Genomic DNA, 8,550 nt, shown 5'->3' with positions numbered 1-8,550 from the left:
TAGCAGCCAACTAGGAGCACCTTATATTTCTAGCTAAGCACAATCATCCCTTGCTAATGTGATGCAGGGCTGAAAAACTAAAGTTTGATGCCAAGAGGTATGAGTTATTTTCACCGGTAAAAAAGTATGTGCTAGTACCAAAAGTCTTACTGGGATCTTGCTGGGATATTCTAAGGAACTGAGGGTTGTTTCTGTTGAACAAAGACAAATTCAGGCTCAAGAGGTACTGCTCAAGAGGCTGTTTTAGTGGAGGGGAGTAGGTAGATACAAAGGGAAAAGCATTTAGGTTTAGGCTGCACTTGCACCAGCAACATGAGTGAATTGTAAGGTAGGATTACAGGATTTGAGGCAGATGAAGGCAACCAGACATGCTCCTGCCTTGAAATGTGCACAGAATTTGTTCTCATGCTCATGAACAAGCATAGAACCTTCCAACATTCCCTGTACTGCCTTCCCCTAGCATACTTCTGCTGTTCATAATTAAAGGTAAACCTGAGAGGGGAGACAGGCCTTGCAGGAACAACTTCCTCAGAAGCTGCCTTAGCAAAATGTGGAAAACTAATGTGGATCTTCCTTGCCAAACTGGATTAGACATAGCCATCTCCTTCCAACTAATGAAATACGTCTTTTTGTTCTGATTTCTCAGCTGGGCCTCCTATCCTGGTGTTTTGATATTTGATCACATTTTTCCCCATCTGCTTATATATTCTGTCCTCCCTCACCCCAACCCATTCTCTCTGCAAGTTGCCCATGTTTGTCTGAGGGATGAGAAGGGAATGTCTCACATCAGGCTCTTGTACTGCAACACGGGCATTAAGGAGCTCTCTTGCAATGAAGCAGCATCAATAATTCAGCAACATGAGAAGAGTGCAAAGCCCACAGCTGAGTTGGAGCCAGGCAATCATTTGGAAATGGAAAAGATGCCAGGTCTAGGTATTCCTATGTTGAAGCTTTGGGAATATAACATAGCAAAGAAAGCAGAATTTCCAGGGATTGTGGACTTCCACACTACCTCCTGCACGTTGACTGACAAGCTGTGTACAGAAATACATCTCTCCAGTAATGACTAGAAAGACCCGTGGAAGGAAGAGGGAAAAAACATAGTGTGCCTACATCAATCCCAGCGGAATGGAGTCTGCAGGGCACAGGCTTAGCCCTGGGCAGAGGGCCCAACACACACCCAATTCCTCTGCCCACTCTTCACTGCCACCCACAGTGTCAGCTGCCAGCCAGGGCAGTCTAGGGTGGTTTGACCCCAGAGAGCAAGTGCTTGGCACTGAGGCTGTAGGAAACACTCATCTGTGGGCTCCACTCCTTCAACACCTACAGGTTTCTTGGAACCACTCCGAGATTCTGATGCCACCGCAGCTGCTCACAGCGTATTTGTTTATCCAAACTGGCTCTAACTTCAAACTTCAAACAATGTTAAAGTCTACAGAGACAAGATTTGTTTGGCCACCTTCTCAGAAGTTCTGCCATTGTCACTGATGCAAGCAAAAAGGTGGGAATAAGGTTTTACTTTTCACTCAGGCTAAAGATAAACTGCACGGGTGTCTAGAGATGTAGGCTACTGCTCAACATCTTGACTAATGATCTGGAAAAGAGTGCAAACAGGGCAAGTTTACAAGTGACACAATGTTATCTGACAGTCAAAACAGAACTCTGAGACAAGGTTATGAAAAACCTTCATACAGACCTAACAAGGGCTGGTTGAATGGACAACAGGAAACAGAGGAAATGCCACATTATCAAGTATAGTCTAGGAAAAATGATTTAAGTATTGATGTGGTTGGCAAAATAAGAACATTTGCACAATGTTCAGAGTCATTTTATAAAGCTGACAGATTATCAGGAAGAATCATACTGAGAAAAGTCCTGAAAGCCTTAAACCACTGTCTAAATCAACAGTCTTACCTTGCAAGCAGTGTCCAGTACCAAGTCTCCCATCACAGAGATATATGAGAAACATAAAGAGTCCACAGAGGTATAACTGAAGAATTTCAAAGTAAGGACAGACTAAATGAAAATGTACAAATCCTGCAATGGGCTTACAATAAAAATCTTCAAGGAATTAGTTAAATACAAAAGACACACATTGGAAACAGACAGCACTTTTCTCTGATTTACACCAGACAAAAATCAGGCCTTATCCTTTTAAAGTGAATCAAAAAGGTGCTTGTGTTCTGTAAAAGCAAACACTAAATGATTCTTGATGACAATCACCCTACTTATCACGCCCTGCAACTACTGTTCCTTCAAACGAATTAAATGGCTGTGTGCCAAGAGTAACAATAAAACAATTGCATCAGAAATATGGAATATTCCTCTCCACCTGAAAAAAATCCAGGACCACATCTGAATCTCCCTATTTCAAAGTGTGTCTCCTGCTGCAGAAATGGCTTTATCTGCCAACACAGCCAACATCAGCATGTTACTGTGCTCTTTTTGGGGCTATATGTTGTAAGCATAGCTCTTCACCTCAACAGAAAGCTCTGCACTCTCATTCAGAGTAGAACACGAAAATAGGGAAAGAGAGGTTGCATCTCTTATTTGATTTTTCCAGAAGGCAAAACCTTTCACTGGTAAGCTCAACCCACCAATGCATGAGGCAACACCACACTTAGACACTTCTTTCCCTAGTCTGAAGCTTTTTTCCTTGCTTGTAGCTCCATGGACACTCATCTCGGGTACCTGAAACTTCCTACAACATTAATGCAAGTAATTAAGTGATACAACTTGTATTACCACAGGCCATCATTAAGCAGCTTGCCTATAATGATGGCAGACAAGTACAACAGTGATAAAATATTTCAGTAAAGCAGAGATGCAGCATGTTAATTGCCAAAATTAATTCATTTACTAAAGATGTATGAATAGGGCCCTGTTCTTGGCTTGTCAAAAGGCATTTCAGCCTAAAATATGTATATATATATTCATATGCTATGCCCTTCTTCCACTGAAGAATTATTCTACATATAAATCACTATTAATAGTGTACCCAATATATAATCATGAGTAGCAAGAAATTTAACATGTGTTTTTCTTAGTCCTCAGACTTCTGATCTTTGTACATGAAAGACAGTGCTGAGTCCTCATTAAACTCATAACCAAGAACCTTGTCATTAGAAATTATATGGAAAAATTCAATACATGCACATCCTATTGCCACATGAAGCTGATGGAAGAGCATGAACTCTTCAAAACCAAAATATCTCATGTTTGAACAAATTTCTGAGGGCTACTACACAATTAATTTCAATCTGTAAAACTCAGATGAGGAAGGATAGTTATATTACATCTTCCCACAGGTATCTCTACTTAACCACTTGACTGCCTTCTTGCATCTTTATCTTTTTTGTCCTCTCCCTTTCTTTACTTTATTCTTAAGGCTGCTCTACACTGGGAATAGTCTGATAATTATAGTTTGTTGTTATTCTCCCCTAGCATTCACTGTATTTCAGAATAAAAGTGGCTTTCTTTATAGGATGGATTTTCCTTGTAAGGAATTACCCCAGTTTACTTATAGTTTACAGGTACAACTATTCACAGTCCCTTTACCAGTCAGTTTACCTGTATAGATGAACACTTGACCTTCAGATACCCATCAGTCTTAATATTATATGACACAGAACAAAAAAGTACATTTAGATGATACAGAGAAATGACACTAGTACTTTCAGATCAAATGCTTGTCTATTTTTCAAATTGTTAATTGATACAGTCAGAGATATAACCTCTCTGGACCAGCTTTGCCTGCTGGCACACCCAGCCCATCATGAAACTAACAATAGTGACCTGCAGTGACTTACCTGCAGTGACCTGCCTGCAGGACCCATGGCTTTCTCAAATCTGCTCCCAACTACACCTCCAGTGCCCCCTCTCCTCTCCCAGCTGTGTCACTTGGTTGACTGATGTCCCTTCTCCCATTTGAATAATATGCTCATATGGCAGCTGCAGGGGAAAGAGAAGAAGAGAAAGAGAGCAAAACCGAGAAGTGTAGAGGTCAAACACACACAGAGCTCTCCCTGAATTTGCTAAATCTTTATTAAACCTGAAGCCTTTCTGAGTAGCAATGCACCTTTATGCATTTTGGTCTTATTCCCTAGCACCCCTTTCCCTTTGAATACTTCTCACTCCCTAAGAGGCACACTAAATGTGTGCAGTGTTTTTGCTCTCTGACATCTCCGTATGGTTTTTGCCTTGCACATCCACCCTCACTACCTGCTTTCTCATTTGTCATGACCATTTGCAAAACGGCAGAAGAACCAAAAATCTATACAAATCTATTGCAACACAGACATTTTCTGAAACCAGCAATCTCATAGCACTACAATAAACTGTTAATAGATGAGAAATTTTAATGGTCCACTCCCATAAACTGGGTAATTTTTCTTAGATAAAAGCAAGACATATAATTAGAAAAGGGAACTAGTTACTTGTAATGAAAGAATAATCAAATCACCATTAAAAGGACATTAGCTACATTTGTCTTAATTCTAGGAGCCCTCCTGTTCCTTCCAGATAGGAGGATAAAATTTACTTGACAATCTGAGTGACTTTTTCCAGTCATCTTTGTTCATGCAAAAGGGGACCTTTTATCAATCTTTATCAGAGCAAGCTGCTTGTAACAGAACAAAAGCCATTAAAAGGCTATTTGCTTCATTTCCATAAAAAAAGCACACACCTCAACTTTGAGGGATACCAAGAACTCCAGCTGGCTCCTGTCCTCCCACTCATGTAAGTCACAGTTGTAAGACAGAGCCAGTGAAAATAAAAGAAAAGCCCAAGGGAAATCTGCAAAAGCTTTATGTCCAGCTAGACCAGTGCAGGGTATTCCTGGAGAGGAATTCCATATGGGACTCCACCACACCATGTGTCTCTTAGCAGTTGCAGCACAGTGAGGTCCCAGGGTTTTGGATCTACATCACAAGCGATTCACTGGACCTGCTTAGGACCAAAACAGAAAAACCCGCATTTTAATGCCACCAGCACAAAAAAGGGAATGGTTCTGTGTAGCCAGCATCCTCCCTCCCTCCTAGGCCATCAGGAGAAAAGGAAAGCTCTCTGAGGAAGGGAGATGGCTCACCCAGGTGAGGTGACAGGCTTGAGTCTGTTCCCCAGAGCCTATTGCACTCTCCAGTACCACATGCCACAGAAGGAAAGGATGCAGAGAAACCCCATCATGTTCAATAAGATTATATATACTGCCCCTCTCAAAAAGAGGCATGGAATCTAATATCAAATACTGAAATGGTAGGAGGGAAGAAAGAGTATCAGACAAAGCTGAGGCACTACTACCAACCATGATCAGTAGCTGCCTCAGCACATCAGACTACAGCAGCAGATAGCAATGTTAATCAATACCATCCTTTACAAGCAACAACCAAACTACTCCCAGCATGGAGATACACTTATCCTGAAGCCACTTAAACCAGACAAATGGCACTCAGCAGCAAAACTGAGGTTCAGTACCACCCTCCCACACTGACAGTTGCCTTCCTAACTCAAGTATTCCTTGATCCCTCTTCTCTCAGCAGAAGAAAACTGTTTGCATAAAACAGCATCCACCATTAGCCATACATTCATCAGCATCTTCAGAGGCTTGTCCTCTGGAGCAGTTAGTTTATACCAGTAACGAGCAAGCCATGCAAGTATTTTCAAAAATGTAAGAAGTCCTGTGGCCTCCTCACAGCACATTACAGACACAATATGGAATCAGGTTAATGTTTAAAGAGCTTGATCCCACTGACTCACATTTATTTGTCACTTAACTGGACTCGATGCTTTAGCCTCTTACATGGATAACTTTCTATTTTTACTGTAAGAGCACTTGTGCCACCCTCTAGCACCTTTAAGATATGAGCAAAAAATACAAGGGTAACAAGAGATTTTATCCCTTCCTTCCTAAGTCCCCCAACCAAGTACAATAAATATTTAAGTTTTATCTAGAAGAGTCATAACCACTGGTTTAGTTCCTCTCCAAAGGCTTAAATACACATCAGTCTATATGAACACAGTTAGAATGTTTTTCTTGTTTTAACAAGAATGTTTGTCTTGGTTTAGCTGTTTCTCATAGAGAAAATCAGAGGGAATTCCGGTTTTGTCCAGGATGACACACTTTATTACAATTTGATTATCAAAGAATTCCAACATCTGCAACCATCAGAGTGGTGCCTTTAATCTCTTCAAGAAGTTGGCCAGATGGAAGTTTAGTGTTATGCTGGTTTCATGGAAAACTAACCAAACATGGAAAACATAAAGAGAAAACTTGACTTTAATATGCTCAGCTGACATCTTAAAATTTGCCTGCAGAATTTCCTCAAGACTCCAGCTCTCATATAAAACTACTAAATGTCTAGGCCTCCTAAGCAAGTCTTCTTCTCTGCCCAGAAGTTTCAGTAAAAGTTGGAACAACAAAAGAAGGGCAGAGTGTACAGATACAGAAAGGAGGAGAACAAGTGTACAGGCAGGAGCTGAGCAGAAGGCAGGAATCAGAAGGGGATGAGATGAAATAGTAGTGTAAATTAGGGGGCTGATAATAAGGAAAAGATTACAGGAGGAGTATGGGAGCAAAACAGAATAGTCCTTAACCACCAGAACTCAGGGCCTTAATAAACATAAAATAGGTTCTCTTGCCATTAAGTGAACAGACACGAGACTCGTTGTAAAGAATTTCCATCCCACTCAAGGCAGGACACAAAATGAGTAAGTTTTTCTACTGCTACCCATGACAGGACTATTTGAATGGCTCAGGAGCAAGCTGCATATGCAAAGAGCTCACTCATACTGTCGTTCAGTGGTAGTCTGGGTAAACCTCACGACAGAAGTCTGCTTTTGGAGGTTCTTTGTGTGTTCACCTCATTCACAGTGTTACATGTTTGCTTTGTGAGATGCCACTTTGACCTGCCGTGTACCTGTTGTACAGACAGTAGGAAAGAAGCTCCTGTCTGTACCATCTCAATCTCCTTTGCTGTAGAAATGGAAAGCATGTGATGGAGGGGGCTGGTTCTGCTGGAAAAAAAAGTAAGAAGAGTCTTATAGCAAACAACAGAGGCTCTAGAAAACTGTCTTCTAACTCCGTTGTGAAGTTCACATGCAAGTCTGAGGAATTTGCATTATATATATTCCTCATTTTTCTCCCACACCCCAATTGAGTAATTTGTGGTGTGAGCTGCTAAGATGCTGAATGTGAGTAGGTGCATCTGAAGTCAGTGGGAGGTGGACTTTCTGTACATGCAAAGTAGCATAAAACATTTACCACCCTGGAAATGAAGGTCTTCAATACAGTACCTACCACTTGGGAAATTAGGGTTTTAAACTTCTTCATATAGGTAACCAGAAGTGTTGATATTTTTAATTTCCTGCACACAAGACAAAATAATGCCAACCATTTTATAGTGGTGACAAGGGAAAAGTCATTAATGGTCAGCAAGATTATAGCACTCCTGAAATGCTCTACAGGAAATTAGGTTTTTTTAATTCAATAAAGGATAACATTATGCAGTAAACTGTACATTAAAGTATACATGGACTAAGCATGTATAAGAATATGGAATAAGCAATAAAAGAAACACAGAATTGGAAAGCTTCTGGAGCTTACTCTCCTGCTATCCCAGGCAACTACATCACATAAGCACTTTTATAAACTCATCAGGCTCTGCTTTCTAAGTGGATGGGCTTCCTGTGCTCAGCATAGGGAAACTGCCTCATGGCCTCATTGCTCTGAAAATTCCAGTTCTTCTAATTCACAGTCTAAATTCATTATTGTCCATTTTACACACATTTGTCTTCCATTTAAACAACAATTCTACATCCATGCCATTTACTCTTCTTTTGAGACAAAATCAAATCTCCTCTTAAAATTCATTTTTCTAATCTAAACACAACAAATTCTTCAAGCCCTGTCTCAGAAAAGCTCCCTAAAGAACAACATTCCTATTCAGCAATAGGGTTCTTTTGGGAAAACAAGCTTATGGCTGTGTGATTAAAATCGATACTGCTGGGCAGTCTCATGGCACATAAACCCACAAGACCCAAGCCTAGAAAGCAAGGAGCAGAGAGGGGATTTGAAGGCAGACACACACACGCCACACAGCTGCTCTGCACACATACATCAGACTCTGCAGCACCTGTGGAGTTCAGTCTGCATCCATCACACTGCTCTGTGCACACAAACTGCTCTGCCCAGCACTTCCCAACTCTTAACTTGGTTCTGTATTTCTTAATGCAGCCTCTCAATAGGTGGGAGAGAGACAGGAACTAAATGGTATGAAGGTAATTCTTAATATCTTCCCCTTTTCTGAGGTGAATCAGTGAAGGAAGTAGCCTCAATTAGGTCAGCTGTCCTTCCTCAAATAAAACTCACTCACCCGTGCCTTATAGGTGGAATGGTTAGTTGATGGAGACAAGCTGTTAATATAAAAGGTTTTGTCAATTTTGTTTTTTACTTCATGTAAATGAAGATAATTATTAGGGACTAATGAAAATGAGAACATATCCTACTAACGAGGAAGAAAAAATGGGCATCCTAAAACTGTAGCAAATCACCAA

The sequence above is a fragment of the Zosterops lateralis genome, assembly GCF_965231275.1.
Source record: "Zosterops lateralis genome assembly, chromosome: 3".
NCBI classification, from domain to species: domain Eukaryota; kingdom Metazoa; phylum Chordata; class Aves; order Passeriformes; family Zosteropidae; genus Zosterops; species Zosterops lateralis.
The sequence above is the reverse complement of the archived record's forward strand: the minus strand, read 5'-3'. Positions refer to the sequence as shown.